At 40.3% G+C, this 22,580-nt stretch overlaps 1 long non-coding RNA gene across 1 annotated transcript in view; it reads left to right on the forward strand.

The window, feature by feature from the left end:
- Positions 1-316: 316 nt before the first annotated feature.
- Positions 317-22,580, forward strand: part of LOC130679520 (uncharacterized) — an 82,246-nt gene continuing 59,982 nt past the window's right edge. The window contains exon 1 of the long non-coding RNA XR_008992504.1: positions 317-519. This is a non-coding gene — a long non-coding RNA (uncharacterized LOC130679520). The remainder of the gene's footprint in view (positions 520-22,580) is intronic.

Here is a 22,580-nt window from a genome sequence, read left to right on the forward strand (position 1 = left end):
GTAGGAACTTGACAGTCAGCATTTTTTATTGTAACGGGAGTGCCTGACACTAAGCTTTTGATTGTTGAGGCCTCCACTTTAGACATTCATTTCAAATAATGGGATAAACACATTGCCAGCTACACAACTGAAGAGCTCCACCCATAAAGGGCCCTCAGGAAAACCCTGGTTGATGTAGATAACTGACCCTTTACTACTTACTTTTCCCTTCCCACGCTTTAATTCCTGCTCTTATTTTTAAAGTCTACCACTAAAGCCTGCATCTAAGAAACCCTAAGTACCCCACCCTTGTCCCCAGTAAAGGCAGTACCCTGGTCTGCACTCTCTCTCTCTCCCCATGACCTCCCTGTGTGGCCTCCAGGACTTGTACATAACTAACCTTGTTTTTTCCAAGTTCCCTGACAGTTGCTGATCTGTGTCCTGCAAGCATAATAAGAACCACAAGGGCTGGTCCAGCCACAATATTGTTGCTGATAGGGAAATGCCTGTGGGGGAGCCTCACAAGTAGTATCAACCCAGGTGAGTTTCCGGGGCATTTCCAGCTGATAGCATGGTAAGTTGAGACCAACACAAAACTTGTGTTCTCTGGGCTTGTCAGAAATTTAAAGCTATTCTTACCCTGTGGACACTTCTGAAGGCACTTGTAGCTTCCCTGGGGGCTCCTCTGGCTCTGAAATGCCAGAAGGGACCACCCCTCCAGTCCCTAGTTCCCAGGCAGCCCCTCCCTTCAAGACCTCATTTCTCCTCCTTTCAGGTAGGATTTTCTTGGGTGCGGCTTAAAGAGCTTCAGACTGTTTCAGCTGAATGGTCCACAGAAAATCCTCCCACATTCTTGGACCTACCAGTGGGAAGGCAAAAGTGTTTCCTTGTAGATTTTCTTTCTTTCTATATCTACAAAGCTGCAGATCTTCAATTTCCAGGAGTCGAAGTGTTTGGCGGACTTGTCACTCTTGCACCACACCTTTTCTGTCAGGAATTCCACTGTCCCCCAACCCAACAAGATGACAGTGTTTTATTATAGACAGAGACTGATGAAGCCATGAACCATTTGTTGTAAATAAGTCATTGTAATTAACTCAATCAAGGCATGGAATAATGTTAAGAACATTTTTATGAAATTTAATCTTAATTATAAATATTTAGGGATCTTTGCTTGGTGTAAGCTGGTGGATTATAGATAAACTCGAGAACAGATGATCTCTACAAAACTGACCATAGTAAGCTGGTGTCCCACTTTGGTTTTAGGTGTGCCAAGATGTTGATTCCCTTATAGCTCAAGGTGGTCAGGAGGGACCTGGCACAAATTTTATCATCGTCTGTGTGAATGATAAAAGCATGTTGGGAAGCCCTGCATTATACTTCATGTGAATAAAGGAGATATTAACTGAGGGTTGAAAATAAAGTTTTAAAAATTGAGCTTAGCAAAATTTCATTATGGGTGCTGGATATGCAAATGACTGTTAGTAATTGCTATGATAAGTGATATCTGATGTCAACTCTATGTAAATGTCAGCAATTAACATTACATATTATATGTTTTTGTCATTCCCAAAGCTGACTGGTTCCTACTTGTTTTGAAAATATGTCACTCTTTGAAGACTATTCAGGGAGGACCTATAATTTCTCAGCTTCAATCATTTTCAGACTTGGATATGAAGGGTTTTATGTGATGGATTTCGCACAGTGTCAGTCAAAGTTTAAAGTCTTTTACTTGATGTCACACAGATGATTAGTAATGATCACGTACTTTTGCTAGATCTTTGGGTTTACCAAGCATTTTCATCCATATTATCTCATTTGATCCAATTTCTGTATTAAGTATTCAGCTAAGTTTCATTAACAATGTCCAGTTAGAATAAAATCTATTCACATTTTATGGTAATGAAATCTTTCCTCATTTTGTTTGTGATGGTACACATAAAGGATATTTCTTGCCTTGACATTTTATTTGTGTAGAGGGAAAAAGTAATGACTAAATGTAATCAAAGTGTATCTTCTAATACATCAAGCATAGGAAAAATGTTTGTTTTTTAATGCACTGTGCTATTAAAAAGGTACTCTACATTTCTTTTACCATGGAGACCACTGAATCGCCCTGTTGGAAACCAGACTTGATTCTGCTAAAAACCTTCAATTAGGGCTTTTTTCCTACCCAATTCTTCTAAGGAGACTGATGGAGTAGCTGATAGCCCCTAAAATTTTAGAGAAGGAATAGAGTTATAGAGTCAGAAATCATGGAGCACCAAATTAGATGCTCATTATGAAAGTTTAAAAATCATGAAAGGTGGAGAGTCCACAAGCTTGGTGTGTTCATTTCCCTTTCTGATTCATAATTATTTCCTGATAGTAACTTGGCTGAACAGATTAACAGATTAATAAATCTCTGTCAGGGAAAACATCTTGAAAGTAAAAATAAATATGCTTGCAATTTTCTTCATATTTATAAGAGTGGCACAGAAATTTTTTTTAATTTTGGTCTCATTAATCTACAATTACATGAGCAACATTATGGTTACTAGACTCCCCCCATTATCAAGTCTCTACCACATACCCCATTACAGTCACTGTCCATCAGTGTAGTAAGATGCTATAGAATCACTACTTGTCTTCTCTGTGTTGTACAGCCTTCCCTGTGCCCTGCCCCCTACATTATGTCTGCTAATCGTAATGCCCCTTTTTCCCACTTATCCCTCCCTTTCCACCCATCCTCCCCAGTCCCTTTCCCTTTGGTAACTGTTAGTCCATTCTTGGGTTCTGTGAGTCTGCTGCTATTTTGTTCCTTCAGTTTTTGCTTTGTTCTTATACTCCACAGATGAGTGAAATCATTTGATACTTGTTTTTCTCTGCCTGGCTTATTTCACTGAGCATAATACCCTCTAGCTCCATCCATGTTGTTGCAAATGGTAGGATTTGTTTTCTTCTTATGGCTGAATAATATTCCATTGTGTATATATACCACATCTTCTTTATCCATTCATCTACTGTTGGACACTTAGGTTGCTTCTATTTCTTGGCTATTGTAAATAGTGCTGCGATAAACATAGGGGTGCATGTCTTTTTCAAACTGAGCTGCTGCATTCTTAGGGTAAATTCCTAGAAGTGGAATTCCTGGGTCAAATGGTATTTCTATTTTGAGTTTTTTGAGGAACCTCTATACTGCTTTCCACATGGTTGAACTAATTTACATTACCACCAGCAGTGTAGGAGGGTTCCCTTTCCTCCACATCCTTGCCAACATTTGTTGTTGTTTGTCTTTTGGATGGTGGCCATCCTTACTGGTGTGAGGTGATATCTCATTGTGGTTTTAATTTGCATTTCTCTGATGACAAGCGATGTGGATCATCTTTTCATGTGCCTGTTGGCCATCTGAATTTCTTCTTTGAAGAAGTGTCTGTTCAGATCTTCTGCCCAGTTTTTAATTGGATTATTTGCTTTTTGTTTGTTGAGGTTCTTGAAAAAGTTGTTCATGTTTATGTCCAAGAGATTTTTGCCTATGTTTTTTTCTATGAGTTTTATGGTTTCATGACTTACATTCAGCTCTTTGATCCATTTCAAATTTACTTTTGTGTATGGGGTTAGACAGTGATCCAGTTTCGTTCTCCCACATGTAGCTGTCCAGTTTTGCCAACACCAGCTGTTGAAGAGGCTGTCATTTCCTCATTGTATATCCTTGGTTCCTTTATCATGTATTAATTGACCACATTGTTTGGGTTAATATCTGTACTCTCTATTCAAGAGTGGCACAGAAATTTGATCCACAAAGTAGGCTTATTGATTGAATGAAATAAATTTGTGAATCCTAAGTATGTTGCCTTTAAATTACAGATAAATAATGAAGTATGCTGGCTAGTAGTCCCATGACATCAGATACTTCCCAAGTTGAGCCAATTAACTTGAAAAAATATTTCAATACTTTTTAAATATAAAGAAGTATAATTTGTGTATATGCCTGACATAGTTAAGATCAATGAAATAAATTACATTCAGTAAACCATTCCTTTGTTTTTCTGAGAATGCAATAAGAATTACCTGCTTTTTATCAATTTTTACACTTATTCAATGTATAAAGTTACAACATCCAAATAATTCAGCTTGGAGTATATATTGGCAGCTTCACAGTTGCACTTCAGTGGCCCAAAAAGATAGCATAAAAAAGATACCATAAACCTTGTTCTTATTGATCAGCAAGTAGATTTTCACACTGTCCTGAAAAAGGGCAGCAAGAAAATTTAGAACTTGGGTGAATTCTTAACATGAGTTTATGAGTCATGAAATGAAAAAAATTGAGAGATTTAATGAAAATTAAGTTTTCTCAAAGAAGCATAATTATATCTATAAAATCTTTCTCATATTGTTATTAGGCTCTTAATGATGTCACAAAAGGCAGGCCTGGTTTTCCAGTATGGTTGCTTTCAAACTTCAGAGCACTTATAAAAATGGATGCATCTAGCTGAAGCATTATTTTTATTTGTAGGAAGAGTAGGTGACACAGGTGAGTTTTCCCAAGAAACTGACTCTGAGACATTTTACGTGAAGAAAACTTATTGGGAAGTGGACTAGGAATCAATAGTTAAGGGGTAGTAGCTGGAGGCAGGGTTGAGTAGAAGGAAAAGTTGAACTCTAATATGTTTGTGTGGTGGTTCATTTTATATGTCAATTTGACTGGGTCGCAGGGTGCCCAGATATTTGGCTAAACATTTTTCAGAGTATGTTTGTAAGGATGTTTTTGGATGACATAGCTTTTGAATTGGTGGACTTAGTAAAGCAGTTTGCCCTCCCCAGTGTGGGTAGGCCCCATCCAGTCCACTAAAGGCCTGAATGGAACAAAAGACTAAGGAAGGGGAAATTCATTTCTGCTTGCCTAACTGTTTGAGCTGCAGTTGCAACATCAGTGCTCCTGGATCTTAGGACTTTGGTCTGGGACTGAATTACATCACTAACTTACTTGGGTTTCTAGCTTGCAGATGGCAGATTTAGGGACTTCTCAGCCTCCAAAACTGTGTGTGCCAATTCCTCATAATATATCACTTTTTATGTGTGTATATATATCTCTCTTATAAGGTCTGTTTCTCTGGAGAATACTGACTGAAACAAGTTTGAACAGGGGCCTCATTTGATCCCATGAGACCTCTGGAGCAGAGATGGCCCTTTAGAATTGGCCCAAATAAGACACAAAACCTAGGTCATTATGCCCCTGGGGAGGAGGTGTGACTTGGGGTGAGGTGCCTCTCTTTGGTGATGGCAAGGCCAGAAAAGGGACTTAAACTATAAGCCGTGGACCACCAAGACTCTCCGGGGTTGGGGAACTGAGTGCTTCTGTCCTGGAGCGGGCTCCTCGGTGTTGCACCGCAGTGCCCAGTACTACAGGGAACCCTTGACAGTCAGTGGGTCACAAACCTCAGCATGTCATCTTTTGCAGCCCTGTTGGAATTTAAACTTGGGGTTTCTATAGATATAGACCCTTTTCTGATGTACATTCAGTTATTTCTGATCATCTACTGTTAAGCATTATATAATATGAGAATGCAGTAATAAATAAGAACTGAGACTGGGCCTACGGTGTTAGAGAAAAGTTAATCTCCAGTGGGAGAATATCAAACATTTTCATAGACAAAGGGTAAAGGATGGACTTATTTCTTCTTTTGGGAAAGTTGGTGTTCTGTGCCTATTTCCCACCAGATGGATAGATGGTTTACCTATTCTTCCTGTTCTTAAAAGTTATCTCTGATATTTTGATAGAAATCAAACACATCTTTTTTGAGCCTTCTGAACTAGCAGATAGTACAGTAACTAGTACTTCTCTAGCATTTTGCAGTTTACAAGTGAAGCATCCCTTTGTCATTATTTGAAAATAAGAAAGCAGGGGCCCAAGGAGGTTCCAGGAGTGGCTCACGTTCCACAACCAGAAAGTGATAGAAGCAGCATTCAAACTCGTTTGTTTCCTCATGTGACTCTTGTCATCTTGTGGAACTGCGAAGGAACCAAAAGAAACCAATTACTGAGCCCCTTCCCTCCAAGCAGGTGAACCCTCCTTGTCCAAGACAGATGGGCAATTTTCCTAACACTATTGAACTATTTAGTTCCATTATGAGAAAGATTATTAGAAAGTTTTCCTTTATTTTCAATTCAGTGCATTTCCTTTGGATTTATTTTCTAGGTGAGGAGAATTTATTCATAGCGACTCCACTCCCTATGTTTTGTCTTGTTTCCCCTTTCACTAAGTCCTATTTCCCAATACTGTTACTCTTATACTGTGTTTTTTTTAAAGCATAAAGATCAAACTGGAGGCCAGTTTGATAAGAAAAAAAAGCCCTTTTTATTTTGAGGTATTTTCAGATTTACATGAATTTATCAGAAATTGTACTGAGAGGTCCCTGGTACCCTTCACTTATAAGGTCTTCCTCAATGGTGACCTCTTCTGTACCTATTGTACAATATCACAGCCAAGATTATTTTTTATAACTTGTGTATGATGGTCATGCTAAAGAATCTCTATATTTTGTACTCTGTGGCTAATTTATTCATTAGTCAGAGGCAATAGTGTGATGATGGGCTTTGGAGAAAGAAGTAAGGTTGACTCGGAAATCACCATTTGCAAGTTGGAAAAGTTACTCCACTTTATTTTCCTGTTTTGTACAATTAGTGTCATAAAAGGACCAAGTGAAGTATTGAATGTAAAATCCCTTTGTAAATTATAGAGATCAAATGCAAGTGATTGCTTTTATTGGTATCTTATTGCATGTTGTGTTTAACAGTTTCTTGGCACTGAACAAACAGATAACAATTTCTTTCCCATTATTTTAACAGAGAAAAATTAAATAAAATTATTTACATGATTTCCTTCAAAGCCATATTGATTAGTACATAGTATACCTAATACCTTTTTTTTCCATTTTTTGTGAGTCAGTTAGAAGAAAAATATTTAGAGGAATTAGCAATCAAAGTTAATTTCATTATTTGATAATATCCAGAGGTATTCATTTCTCTTTCTTTTAGATGAATAAGACCTTTTTATTTTTAAATGATCAGGTAGCACTCTTCACCTACACAAGAGGCTTTAGTTGACATAGTTGGCCATTGAGTTAGACATATATCCTTAACAGGTTTCCTTTGTGTGAAGACCATATGATAATTGTGAGACCATCTCTCCTTTCTCTATCAATAAATAGATATTTATGCTTTTTCTAAGTTACTGGTTTGTTTCCACATAAAGAACATTGAATTTTTAATAGAGCATGATTTTTCTCTTTGACTTGCCAGGTAAATGAGTCAGAAACAGATGTGCAAGCTCGTCTTTAGAATTTTGCAAGGAAATGGAATTTCTTTGCATGCATCTGTTTTGTGCTAATCTTACTCGTGGCACCAATTCACTTTCCTAACCACATTTTCCTTTTATCTCCATTTTTTTCTTGCTTGCTTTACCTTGTATTTTTAGAGCCCCCTTAAATTCTTTATGGCAAGGTAGGGTCTACATAAATAAACAATATCAGGGTCTTGCCTTCAACCCGTGAAGATGTACAGCCACTCACTATTATTGTGGGTATATGTTAGGTACTGCCTGTGCACAAGGAATTAAGTGCTGTTCAAACATACTGTCCATGGAGAGTTTACAATTCATGTGTCTAGAATTAAAGTGATGCCCTAAAAATCCTCTCAAAGGAAAAATATGTTTTAAACAGTAGTTATAAATAAGATAACTAATTGTTGATAATAATATTCTGGAATGTAAATACTTATGATTTTTTTATAACATGATTTCACAATAAAAGGGGCTCAGCCGTGCGGTAGCAAATATTAAAAGTTAAAGGGATGAAGCAAACACTGAAAGATTTGTCGATTTTATATGTTTGAACAATCAAGTATGCCACTCACCGTTGCTATAGCAACCAAGCTGCCTATACGAAGTAAGCAACTAAATTTCATTGCTCCTTGGTGTAAAAATAGCAGCTGTTAATGGTTCTTCTCTGTGTTGAAGCACATCATAAAAAAAATAAAATACACCCACACACCTTTATGCCGATTCCAAGCTGGTGTCGATGGTCAGCTAGGGTGACCCACCATTCCAGTTTGTCTGGGCCTGAGGATTTCCCTGCATGTGGGACTATCAGTGCTAACAGCAGGGCAGTCCTGGAAAAACTGAGATGGCTGATCAGCCTATGAGCCCTTGTCAATAGTTAGAACCACATTTTATGTTGCCCACAGGCACACCTCATTTAGCGGAATAGAGTTAAGTTTTGGGCAGGATAATGACATGATGAAATGCTATTTGGGGACGATATCATGCAGCCCACGGGAAGGAGAGTCTGTAGGCAGGGAGGCCAGCTGGAAGGCTACTGTAGCTGTCCAAGTATGAGGTAATATGAATCTAAACTGAACCCTCACTTTAAATATGCCATGCTGTACCCTGATGTGTGATTATAAAATAAGACCACCCTTCCTTTCTCTACCTGAAATTAAGATGGCATAAGGTCCCATTAATTTGGTTAGATGTCCCTGAAGAGGCTCATGGAGGCTCACAAATCACCCTGTTAGCAGGCACATGACAGCTGGTCACACTGCCCTGGTACCCTGTCCATGCCTACCACCTACAGAAGTGTTTCTGCCACTGCCAGTCATGAGATGCCAGCAATCCAAACCAAGACTTCCACCATGGGCTTTTACCCTTAATACTCTGTACATATTTGGCAAAAGAACAAGAGAACAGTTTTTTGTGGAGCCAAAGTATACCTTATGTGTCAAAATGACAGTTCTACCCTCTTGAGTGCTGGCTTACTGGAAGCTAGAGCACAGAGATGGTGGAGATACAGTCTTATTGGTGTGAAAACTTGTCACTTTTTGTTCTTGATTTTTTTCTAAAGTTGAAAGATGATATGCCATTTGGAAAAAGCCTGTTTAAAGAAAAATGAAGTTGAAATGGACATACCAACATCTTATAATTGCCACTAAGGCTCACTGCCACATTTAAGTAGCAAGATCCTGAAACTGAACCCTCACCACCCTCAATTCACCACCATTAAATGTGAGCTGTGATGTGGGTCAAGCATCCAAGGACACTAAGAAAGGAAGTGTTGCCTTTTGTAGAAGTGGAGATATTAGGGAGAGAGGTAGTCTGGGACAGACTTACTCTGCTCCCTGGGCCCACTTTGGATTTTGGCTGTATCTTTTTTTTTTTAATTGAAGTATAGTTGATATACAGTCTTAAATTGGGTTCAAGTATGTAACACAGTGGTTCAACAGTTACCCATATTATTAAATCCTCACTTCATCTAGTGCAGTCACTATCTTTCAACATGAGAGGATGTTACAGAATCATTGACTATGTTCTCCGTGCTGTACCACCATCCCCATTACCAACTTCCACTATGGTTGAAAATTTTTGTGCCCCTTTATCCCCCTCACCATCCCCACCCACCCACCCCAACCCCTAACCCATGGTAACCACCAGTCACTTCTCAGTGTCTATGCATCTATTGCTATTTTATTCCTTCTGTTTTGCTTTGCTTTTAGATTTCACAAGTAAGTGAAATCATATGATATTTGTCTCTCTCTGACTAGCTTATTTCACTTAGCATAATACCCTCCAGGTCCACCCATGTTGTCACAAATGGCAAGATTATTTTATGGCTAAATAATATTACATTGTGTATACATACTACATCTTCTTGATTCATTAATCTACTGATGGACACTTTGGTTGTTTCCATTTCTAGGCTATTGTAAATGCAGCAATAAACTAGGGGTGTGTAAATCTTTTTGAATCAGAGGATTTTGTTTTCTTCAGGTAAATTCCTAGAAGTGGTATTACTGGATCAAATGGTATATCTATTTTTAGTTTTGTTGAGGAATCTCCATACTGCTTTCCACAGAGGTTACACTAATTTACAATCCCACTAGCAGTGTAGGAGGGTTCCCATTTCTCCACATCCTTGCCAGCATTTGTTACTTCTTGTCTTTTGGATAGTGGTCATTCTAACTGGTGTGAGGTGATATCTCACTGTGGTTTTAATTTGCATTTCTCTGATGATTAGCAATATGGAGCATCTTCTCATGTGCCTGTTGGTCATCTCAGTTTCTTCTGTGGAGAAGTGTCTGTCCAGGTCCTCCACCCATTTTTTGATTGGGTTATTATTTGTATTTTGAGTGTTGAGGTATATGAGTTCCTTATATACTTTGGATGTTAACCCCTTATCATATGAGTCATTTATGAATATATTCTCCCATACTGTAGGGTGCTTTTTTGTTTTGCTGATGGTGTCCTGGGCTGTACAGAAGCTTTTCAGTTTGATGTAGTTCCACTTGTTCCTTTTTGACTTTGTTTCCCTTGCCTGGGGAGATGTGTTCAGAAAAAAATTCCTTATGCTTATATTCAAGAAATTTTTGTCTATGTTTTCTTCTAACAGTTTTATGGTTTCATGTCTTGCATTCAGGTATTTAATCTATTTCAAATTTACCTTTGTATATAGAGTTATACAGTAATCCAGTTTCATTCTCTTGCATGTAGCTGTCCAGTTTTCCCAGCACAAGTTATTGAAGAAACTGTCTTTTCCACATTGTATATTCATGGCTCCTTTATTGTATATTAACTGGCCATATACGTGTGGGTTTATTCCTGGGCTCTCTATTCTGTTCCACTGATCTACGGGACTGTTCTTGTGTTGGTACCATACTGTTTTGATTAATGCAGCTTTGTAATAAGGCTTGAAGGGAGTGTAATACCCCAGTTTTGTTCTTCTTTCTCAGGATTGCTTTGGCTATTTGGGGTCCTTTGTAGTTTCATATGACTTTTAAGATTACTTGCTGTAATTCATTGAGAAATCCTGTTGGTATTTTGATAGGGATTGCATTGAATCTGTAAATTGCTTTGGGCAGGATGGCCATTTTGACAATATTAACTCTTTGTATCCATGATTACGGTATGGATTTTGATTTATTGGTGTCTTCTTTAATTTCTCTCATGAGTGTCTTATAGTTTTCAGGGTAAAAGTCGTTCACCTCCTTGGTTAAATTTATTCCTGGGTATTTTATTGTTTTTGATGTAATTGTAAATAGAGTTGTTTTCCTGATTTCTCTTTCTGCTAGTTCGTTTTCAGTATATAGGAATGCAACCAATTTCTGTGTATTAATTTTGTTTACTGCAACTTGCTGAATCCAGTTAATAGTTCTAATAAGTTTTCACAGAGTCTTTAGGATTTTCTATATATAGTATCATGTCATCTGCAAATAGTGACTGTTTTCTTCTTCCTTACCAATTTGGGTGCCTTTCTCTTTATCTCGTCTGAATACCGTGGCTAGGAGCTCTAGAACTATGTTGAATAAAAGTGGTGAGAGTCAATGTCCTTGTCTAGTTCCTGATCTTAGAGCAAAAGCTTTCAGCTTTTTGCCATTGAGCATGATATTAGCCCGAGTTTATAGTATATGGCCTTTATTATGTTGAGGTATGTTCTCTCTGTACCCATTTTGTTGGAAGTTTTTATCATGACTGGGTGCTGAATTTTGTCAGATGTTCTTTCAACATCTATTGAGATGATCATATGCTTTTTATCTTCTTTTTGTTAATGTGGTGTATCACATTGATTGATTTATGGATGTTGAACCATTCTTGCATCTGTGGAATAAATCCCTCTTGGTTGTGATGGATGATCCTTTTGATATATTTTTGAATTCGGTTTGTTAATATTTTGAGGATTTTTGCATCTGTGTTCATCAGGGATATTGGGCTATAATTTTCTTCTTTTGTGGTGTATTTGTCTAGTTTTGGTATTAGAGTGATGCTGGCCTCATAGAATGAATTTTAAAATATTCCCTTTTCTTCTACATTTTGGAATACTTTAAGAAGGATGGGTATTAGTTCTTCTTTAAATTTGGTAGAATCCAGCTGTGAAGCCATCTGGTCCTCGACTTTTGTTTGTTGGGAGTTTTTTGATTACCAGTTTAGTTTTGTTACTGGTAATTGGTCTGTTCAGATTTTCTGCTTCTTCCTGGGTTAGTCTTAGAAGGTTTTACTTTTCTAGGAATTGTTGATTTCTTCTAGGTTGCCCAATTTATTGGCATATAATTTTTCATAGAATTCTCTAATAATTCTTTGCATTACTATGGTATCCATTGTGATTATTCTTTCTTTGTTTCTGATTTTGTTTATGTGTGTACATACTCTTTTTTTCTTGATAAATCTGGCTAGGGGTTTGTCTATTTTATTTATCTTCTCAAAGAACAAGCTCTTGGTTTCATTGATTTTTTCTGTTGTTTTATTCTTCTCTATGTATTTCTGCTCTGATCTGGATTATGTCCCTCCTTCTATGGACTTTGGGTTTCACTTCTTCTTTTTCTAGTTTATTTAATTGTGAGTTTAGACTGTGTATTTGGGGTTGTTCCTGTTTCCTGAGGGAGGCCTGTATTGCTACGTACTTCCTTCTCAGAATCACTCTTGTGGTGTCTCACAGATTTTGAACTGTTGTATTTTTGTTTTCCTTTGTATCCATGTTTTGCTTGATTTCTGATTTGGTTTGTTCATTGGCCCATTGATTATTAAGAAGCATGTCATTTAGCTTCCACGTGTTTGTGGATTTTTTTGTTTTTAATTTTTTTCTAGTTTCATACCATTTTTGTCTGATAAGTTGCTTGATGCAATTTAAATCTTTTCAAATTTATTGAGGCTCTATTTGTGGCTTAATGTGTGATCTGTTCTGGAGAACATTCCATGTACACTTGAGAAAAATGTGTGTCCTGCTGCTTTTGGGTGGAATGTTCTGTAGATGTCTGTTAAGTCATCTGATCTAAAATATTATTCAGGGTCTCTGTTTCCTTATTTGTTTTCTGTCTGATGATCTGTCCATTGATGTAATGGGGTGCTAAACTCTCCTAAAATGATTGAGTTGCAGTCTATTTTTCCATTTAGTTCTGTTAGTATTTGTTTTACATATTTAGGTGTTTCTATGTTGGGTGCGTATTTATAGTGGTTATATCCTCTTGTTGGACTGAGCCCTTTATCATTATGTAATGTCCTTCTTTATCTCTTGTTACTTTCTTTGTTTTGAAGTCTACTTTGTCTGATACAAGTACTGCTATTCCTGCTTTTTTCTCCCTTTTATTTGTATGGAATATCTTTTTCCATCCCTTCACTTTCAGTCTATGTAGGCCTTTAGGTTTGAAATGAGTCTCTTATAGACAGCATATAGATGGGTCATGTTTCTGTATCCATTCTGCCACCTTATATCTTTTGATTGGTGCACTCAGTCCATTTACATTTGAAGTAGTAATTTATAGGTATATACTTAGTGCCATTTTAACAGATTTCTTATTGTTTTTGTGGTTCCTCTCTGTTCTTTTCTTCCTCTCTTATATTCTTCTCGTGTTGTTTGATAATCTGGTGTTATGATTGGAATTCTGGTTTTTAATTTGTTGTGTATCTGTTATAGGCTTTAGGTCTGTGGTTATCATAAAGTTCATGGAAAGTTTCCCAAATATATAATAGTCTATATTAAGTGCATGGTCACTCTATTTCAAACACAATCTAAAAATACTTCTTTTTTCTTCTTCTCCTCCTTCACACTTTATGTATTAAATGTCATAATCTGCATTTTTTATGTATCCCTTGACTGATTTTGTTTATAGTTGGTTTTACTACTTTTATTTTACTTAATTTCATATTTGGTTTATAAGTAATTGTTCTACTACCTTAACTGTAGGTTTATTTTCTCTGGTGGAAACTATTTAGGCTTAGGAACATTTCCATCTACCAAAGTCCCTGTAACATATCCTGTGAGGCCAGTTTGGTGGAGGTGAATTCCTTAACTTTCATTTATCTGGGAAACTTTTAATCTCTCCTTTAATTTTGAATGATAACCTTTTTGCTTTGCCTTTTGCATCATTCCTTAATCTTGGAATTTGTCTATTAAGTAGCTGCTTTATTGAGTGACTTCTCTTTCTCTCTACCAGTGCTACCTCTTCCTCTTCAGCAGAACCCAGAGCAAGGGGTGGCACGGGGTCAGCTGCTTAAGTCTTCAGGCCAAGTTCTTAAAGGAGTGAAGTTTAGGGGCTAAGACTGTGGGTGTTGATTGCCTAGGTACACACCCTGACTTTTAACTGTGTACCTTGATTTCCTTCTCTTTAAAGCAAGGACTAAAAATAGCAACTGTTTTAAAGGGCCAAGTGAGAATAAGTAAATTACTATGTGTAGAGTAATTAGAACAGTGTCTGGAAATAGTGAGCACTGTGTGTTTACTGTTACAATTGAGCTAGTGGTTTGAGAGAAGCCATGCATTGCACATGTGGTGGGGACCAGTTAACTACACAGGGTGCTGCACAGATTTTGGGACAATAAATGATAGCAAACAAATGTCTTCTTTTCATGGAATCATTGGGGTCCTAACAGGACTGGCTACAGGAGATGGTATGCAGGAGTGATTCTGCCTTGACATTGTTTTATCATCTTTTGATTAGAAACACAAATAATGGACAAAAACCCCTCCATTGTTCATTCAATAAATAGCACCTTGATATAATGTTGAATAAATCAGATAAAAATGTTCAGATTATATAAATCAAAGTAAAATTTTCAGTTTTCCAAACTGAAATTTTAGTATGAAATCCAAATTTCCCAAGGCCTTAACTTATCTGTGGGTACAAATGAATTCACCTCAATAATAGAATAATATTAACATAATATCTTAATGTAATGTAAAATAAAGTATACATGATATAATATTAATAAAATAAAATTCAAATCAGTAACAAGTGCTGCTGATGGGGAGTTGCTTCTTCACGGGACATCTAGCTCCATGCAGTGTCTTTTCTCAAGTATTTCTAGAGCACTTCTCATGGATTTATCAACAAGTCTTCTCGTGTTTTCTACTTAGTAGTATTTGCTGATCTGAAGGAATGTTTCATTTCCCTGCCCCATTGTCCTTCCTAAGAAAAGTAATATCTGTGCCAGGAGTGTTATTTTTAGCATTCCCCAAAACTCAAATCCCTACAGTTGGAGAACAGTGATACCTTTCCTTCCATTGTCAATGGTGGGAGAAGGCAGAGGTCAAAACAGAGCAGCTGAGAAGCACATCCATCCACAGAGGAAGGCTGCTTTATGGGGCAGGTAGGGACAAGGGCTGACTGTTCACTGGAGGCTCTCCTGAGGACTGCATACTTTTGAATTGCACACTGTGTTCTGCTGGCTAGAATATTCTTTCCCTGTTTACCTCTATGCAGCATGTGTATTGAGCTTACTCACACTGAGGGTGGAGAAAAAACTAAGACCCAGGAATGGGCACCTAGGCTGTTACTGTCCTTACATCTAATTTAAAGTTATTACATTTCCCCAGTGGTAAGAGTCGTTTCTAGTTCTTGAGCACATCTATTTAATGTCCTAATTAATGGAGGGGAGGTATTCATGATATGAAGACAGTGTTTCTTTTCCCTGATAGCCAATCTGCACTTAACTTTAAAAAATTTATTTTCATTCTTTCCATTTAAAGTCTTTGTGGTGTTTACAGTTCACAGAAAGCGTAGTTGTAAGCTTTTCTTTCTTTAGGCAAACAGAATGTGTTAAATGATGTTATTTTTCATGCAAACATTAATTCTCTTTTCCAAATTACTTCTAATGTTTTTGATGGTGCTTTAGGCAATCTGTGTATATTGAGGTGTACCTCGATTTTATAAAACAGACATATTGCCGAAGACTGTTCAAAATTTTCAAATTGAATCCTACGGTTCCATTGACTGAGTTATAGAACTGTAATTGTGTTTCCCTGGGGATGGAGGGAAATCCCATAACGGTCTTAATTACAACTTTTGTTTGAGAAAGGGTAGACATCAAGGCTAGTTTCATATTATTGTATTGTGATTTTCCTGGGATTATTAGTCTCAGTGGTGGTTTAATTTGAGGTTTCACAATAAAACTGGGGTGTCTCTACACATTCCCCATAGTCTTTTGGCATTGCAAAAAGGCTCAGTTGCCTTTCTACACTATTTTTAGTATATGAGCTGAGGGAGGGGCTATTTGCCAGCAACCTTTGGCCTTTGGCTCAGGAGACAGTACAAAGAGCCCTGGTAAAATAATGCCAATCAAGTGCAGTAACTACACATTTTGGATTTTTGAGGACAGCTAAATCTAAAACATCCCATTTCATTGCTTCTGTGGGAATACTCAGGCTTTCTTCTATTGTTCTACTACTGGGTTCTGAGAGGTATGAACAATATAAATGAAAGAAAATGAATCTACTGAGAAGTGAATAATGTTTATCCATCAGTATAGAGAATATAGATATGATTTTCCCCTAACTTTATTAATGTAGTTTTAGTAAATTTTATGTGTAGTTGATTGATTTTTGTTACCAAGAGAATTTTGTTTCTCTTGTGTGTGTATGAAAAGGGAGAAAATAACTGTATACTCAGGCACAGAGGGGAAGGAGATGGGAGCTAAACATAACAGCTGATAGGAGTGAGAGGAAATACTGAATTCAGAGAACATTTTTGCTGCAAGTGCCAGATAGAAATAAGAAAAAAAAGAGGCTATTACTCTTTGCTAAATAACTTTCTAGCCCCATTCCTTTTCTCCTTGTCTAACTTTCACAGTTCCCCATCCATATTATTTTCTTGCTGTTTATCATATTTTTCAGTTTTCCTTTTCTCTGTTACCTAATTTCATCAACTAAAGGTAGGGATCTTGCATCTTTCTCCATTTTATATTTTGGGAAAGTTTAGGGGTCTTAGCTATATATTCCTGAGTGTGTGTCTTGCCAATGGGTTTCAGCCCTGGGCAAGTTCATTATGGATTCAGTGTGACCAAAGGAATCAACAGCAAAATGTTCTTGGGGTGAAAGGGTTTATTATCCAGCTTGTTCTCCAGTGGTAGGTTGAGCACTAGCGTCTCTGCCTCTGCCCAGAGCCCTGGGCCGAGCTCTCTATATAGCACAATAATAGCTGATTGCCTAAAGGTGTGGAAGCAGCAGCCCAGCAACAGGCCAGTTACATCATCAGGTGGTTTAAGTTCAGTGAGGATCCTGGCCATAGGAACCCCAGCTTCCCCACACTCCACCCCTCCAGGATTCTCACCTTATAATCTACATGCTTTCAATCTTCTGCAATGGTCCCTGTGTGAGAAAGCTGGAGCACTATAACCAGATTCCCAATAGCAACAGAGGAGAATAAAAACTTAGAGATAATAAAAATTAAAATAAAGCAAGATTTTTGACACAAAAATTATAATAATCCTCAAGCCAGAGGAGGTTCCCAATCCACAAAGAATTTAGGGGTGATAGGACACATGTTTTAATGTCACCAACATAGGTAAATCTTGCCCATCAGGTAGGATGCATGCAAGAGAGTGGTCCTGTGATAGGACTGCAGCAGGAAGGGGTCCCTTCCAGGTCTAGTATACCATACTTCTACTCCTTTCCCTGTGGGGGTTACTGAAGGGTCTATATATAGTGCTACTGGAGGTGCATGCACTGGCCATAATGATAAAACAAAACTCCCCGTTAAGATGCTCTTACCTTCTGGCCGTTCAGGATATACTACTGTGACCTTTGGCGGCCACTCTGCTGTTATTCCAGGAATACACAGGAGGCCAGCTTCCAGGCCTTCTCCCCAAGGTGCCAGGAGAGTCAGCCATCATTGGTCCATGTGGTGAAAGGTCCAAGGCCACGGCCACTCAATGGAGTCTCTGGGGTTCAGTGCAGTTGGTGCTGGCAGCAAGATGTTATTCTGGTGGCCAAACCTCAGCTTCAGTGATTCTTCCTTGGTTTGTACTTGCAGGTGTATGGGGGAGGCAGCCATATGTGTTAACATGTCTATGGGGCTCAAAGCTCCCTTTTGGGGTCTCTCATTCAAACGCTGTAGTACAGCCCATAAGCGGACTGATCATCCCTGCAGACTATTGGTATCTGACTTTAGTCTGGATTTTAACAAGCCATTGTGCCTCTCTATCATGCCTGCTGCAGTAGGACTGTATGGCACATGAAACTTCCACTTGATTCCCAGCTGTCGCACCCATTCTTGCAGTGTATGTCCAGTAAAATGGGTGCCCTGATCACTCTCAATCACCTGTGGTTGGCCATAGGCAGCAAAGAGACGCTTCACACCTCTTTTGATCACCTGCTGGTCTGCACAATGGGTAGGAAAAGCAACCAGAAGTCCAGTAGCTGAGTCCACACAAGTCATCACATACCGATATCCTTCTGACACAGGTAAAGGCCCAATATAGTCTATCTGCCACCTGATGAGGGGTATAGGCCCCTTAGCTATTGTTCCATGTTGCTGTGGAACTCAGTGTAAGTCTCTTTTGGAGCACATGACACACTCCTGCTGGGCTCTACTAACTTCTTCGAAGGTCAAAAGCAAGCTCCACTGCCGGTCTACAGCTCACTTTTGCCCTGCATGCAACAAACACTGATGTAGCCATTGGGTTACATCAAGGGCAGGCTTTCCTTCTAACCAGCATGTCTGGGCCAATTTATCTGTCTCATCATTTCCTGGGGATGCCAGTGGCAAATGACCTGTCACGTGGTATACTGTAATTATTTTGGTCTGACCACAGGCCCATAAGTCTTGCCATAATTCTTGCCTCCAAAGGGGTCGGTGACCTACCAGCCAGTTGGCATGGTAACAGGTTGGTAGCCACAGGGTCAAGCCCCGATAGACAGCCCAGCTGTCACTGCAGACAACTATAGGGGAGGGCTCCTGGCTGATCACAAGCCATGCCACACAGCCTGCAACTCTGCCCATTGGCTGCTCTTCCCCTCACCATTTTCCATCCATATTGTCTCAGTCTTAGGATGGAAAGCTGTGGCCCTCCATTTTGGGGGCTGCCCATGGCTGGAGCCATCTGTATACCATGCATCTTTGGGTATAGGGGCTCTTCCCTCCCCATAGGGACTCTCTACTACTAATGCTTCAAAAGCAAGTTCTTCCTGCTTTTCACTAGTATATGTCACCGGCCCCAACAAGCATTGGAGCTCTTTACTCAAGGGGCTACTAGAGAGTGCACTACACTGCTATAGGTAAGCACCCCACTTGGCTAGTGTAAGTGTTTGTGCCACACCACCCCTTGGCTTTTGGGTCCAGTCTTGTACCCCAAGATGGGATAGGTGGTTATTACCTTTATCGGGACCATTCCCGTGATGGGTTCTGTAGCCAGCAAGGTGTGATACACAGCAGCCAGTTGTTTTTCTGTCAAAGTGTATCATACCTCTGTCCCCTTCCAGAGTTGTGACCAGAATCCAGCAGGTTCACGAGTTCATTCAAGCCACTGCCAGAGACCCCAGCCATAACCATCTTCAGTGACATGAACATCCAGCTCACAGGGCCTTGATGGGTCTATACACTCAAGGCCTGTACAGCCTTGACTGCCCGGTTTGCTGTAGTAAAGGCAGATGCACATGTCTCATCCCAGTCCCACCTGATGCCCTTTCATACCAACTGGTATAAGGGCTTCAGAATTTGCACCAACTGCGGTATAAACACTCTCCAGTATCCTAAAAGACCCAGAAATTCCTGTAGCAATGTTACAGTTGTGGGGGTAGGAAAGGCCTGGACTTTGTCTATAACTGGTTCTGGTATAACTTTGGTCTTACCCGACCAGACAACCCCCAAGAATTTAACAGACAAACCAGGTCCATGAACCTTGGTGCTGTTCACAGCCCATCCTTTCTCCTGTAAATGTTGCAGCAGTCTAGGTGCTGCACCTTCTAGATCTGAAAGAGAATCAGACGTGAGCATGACATCATCAATATAATGGTACAGCCGCACTGTTGGCAGTTTCTCCCATGTAGCCAAGTCCTAGGCTACAAGTCCATGACAGATGGTGGGGCTGTGCAGATATCCTTGTGGGAGGACCGTAAAAGTCCATTGCCGTCCTTCCCATGGGAAGGCAAACTGTTCCTAACTTTCCTGCTTAATGTCAATGGAAAAGAAGGCATTAGCAAGATCTACCACATAATGGTATGTTCCTAGTTCATGGCTGAGGGTATCCATCAAGCCTGCAATAGAGGGGACAGCAGCATGCATAAGGGGTATGACTTTATTCAGTTCTATATAATCCATAGTCATATGACAATAGCCATCTGACTTTTTCACAGGCCACACTGGGGAATTGAAAGGACTATGGGTGGGCTTTATAATTACCCACCTTTTCCAGCTCCTGGAGAGTTTCTCCAACCTCTTTATGCCCTCCAGGCAGTTTGTATTGTTTGGTATTAGTCACCTGCCGAGGCACAGGCAAAGCTATGTGTGGGTGCCTAGCATGTCCCCTCAGAACTGCCTTCACCATACTTACCCTCAGTCTGAACTCACCTACAATGGTCTGCAACCATAGACCCTGCAGGATATCAATCCCTAAAATATACTCAGGAGTAGGAGATATATACACAGTATACTCTTTTGGGGGTAGATGCCCTATTCCCAAAGGGATTTGGGCTTTTTTCACTCTGATAGCCTTCCCCCCGTATCCATCTATGATAGTGGGGGTCCCGGGGAACTGCTCAGGGTTACCATGAATCAGTGAACATTCAGCCCCAGTATCCACCAGAGCCAGGACACCTTGTATGTTCACTGGGGACCAATGGATAGCTATTTCAACATGTGGCCTCCGGACCCCCCCTGGTCGCTCAGGGCAGATACCTTGACCTTCCCCTCAGTCAAACCATGTTCCCCAATCACCTTCCTGTGTCAGCTCAAGTGAGGTTGGCTTGCTTTCCAGCAGGAAGTCTTGCAAACACACAGGCTGGACTCGTTGCTCTGTCTCTGACCTCTGCCTCTTTGGCCTTAATGGCTGGAACTGCTGCTCTGGTTTCAGCTGTTGCCATAGCTCTAGTAAGATCCTATTGGACTTTCCATCTAATTTCCTCCCATCTGCTCCTGCCGTATTAAATCAACCCACATCTGGATCCTCGTAGCCTTCGTGGGGCCCTGTGAATTCTTCTTATGAGTAATGTGTCTTATTTCTTTCCAGATTCTCATTGCTTCTGCCTCTCCTAAGTCTGCTACTGTACGTGTCACCTCGCTTATGGGCTGCCCTAAGTGAGGGGAAAGAATGGCCACTGGAGACCCAAAGAGGGGTGTAGGAGCCATTTGAAGTACAGTATTTCTCATCCCAGTAGTGAAAATCTCTTCATCTGGGCCATAATTCTCTGGACTATAGATGGCATTTCTTATGCCAAGCTCTCGTAGCACCTGTTGGAGCTCAGCATATGTCTGCCATATAACAGGGGAGGATGGCAGATCACCGGGATTGGGCCACACAGCACGAAGTGCAGCCATAAGCCAATCGAGGAGGGGGTGACTCTGGGGTCTGTGCATTTTGTAATCACTGCCTCAAGGCAGGCTGCACAGTCAGAGAAGACAGCTTTCCCATCTCTGATCCCGACAGGACAATCCCATCCACCCCTAAGTGCCACAGACACAGGAGCCAAGCTGATATTGACTACGAGGACTTCTGCCTAAACCGGGAGCCCAAATCCACCAGCTCAGCCTGAGTATAGGGGCAGACCACAGAGTGCTCCACAACCTGGGGAGGAGGCTGCTCCTCTCCTTGGGTAACTTTCAGCTGCAGGGTCTTTATTTTCTTTACAACCACTGGGCGTGCTTTCAATACAGGAGGGGTCAGTGCCTCTGGCACCACCCCTTCATCCTTCCCCAGCTCCTCCATTTCTGGAGCTGATGGCACCTTTCTCTCCCCTCCCCCGAGTGCCTCCTCTGCTACAATCTTTACTTTTTCTACTCTGCCTTGCAGCAATGCTACCTCTGTCTTCAGAAGGTTTTTTACCTTCAGCTCAATGCTTCGCAGTTGATTTTCTCATGCCGCCTCTTGCAAAAATGCCTCTTTCCTCCTCAGGGAATCTACTGAAGTTTGCAGCTCAAGTTCTCATGCCGCCATTTCTTGGGTCTCCTCTGTAGACCTTTTTAAGACTGTAAGAAGCAGCCAACCCACAGTCCCCACTGCCTCACGGGCACTCTGCCTCTCAAAGGATCTGCTTACTGTACCAAGGGCCACCTCTACTGCCTCAGGTGTCACCTCCACTTGCCTCCAGTCCTGGGGTGGGGCCCAGTCCTCTAAGAGGCAAGCCACCTCAGACCACATACCCATTGGGGGACGATCCACTGTCTCCCCATTCACAGGGGCAGCCCACTGAAGCACCCCTCCCATAAGGGCAGCCTGTCTTTTCCCGTGGTCATCAGTGAACCCTGCCGACTTTTGCCAATTGTCTTGCCAATGGGTTTCAGCCCCGGGCAAGTTCACTATGGATTCAGTGTGACCAAAGGAATCAACAGCAAAACGTTCTTGGGGTGAAAGGGTTTATTATCCGGCTTATTCTCCTGTGGTAGGTTGAGCTAGCGTCTCTGCCTCCACCCAGAGCACTGGGCCGAGCTCTCTATACAGCGCAATAATAGCTTATTGCCTACAGGTGTGGAAGCGGCAGTCCAGCAACAGGCCAGTTACATCATCAGGTGGTTTAAGTTCAGAGAGGATCCTGGCCATAGGAACTGCAACTTCCCCACAGTATGGTTAGTGAAATTTCTTAGAAACCTTTCCTAGGAATAAAATAGTGATCACTGAAGAAAATGAAAAAGCTTTGGCTGAAAGGTGAAGG

The sequence above is a fragment of the Manis pentadactyla genome, chromosome 11 (genome assembly GCF_030020395.1).
Source record: "Manis pentadactyla isolate mManPen7 chromosome 11, mManPen7.hap1, whole genome shotgun sequence".
Classification (NCBI taxonomy): Eukaryota; Metazoa; Chordata; class Mammalia; order Pholidota; family Manidae; genus Manis; species Manis pentadactyla.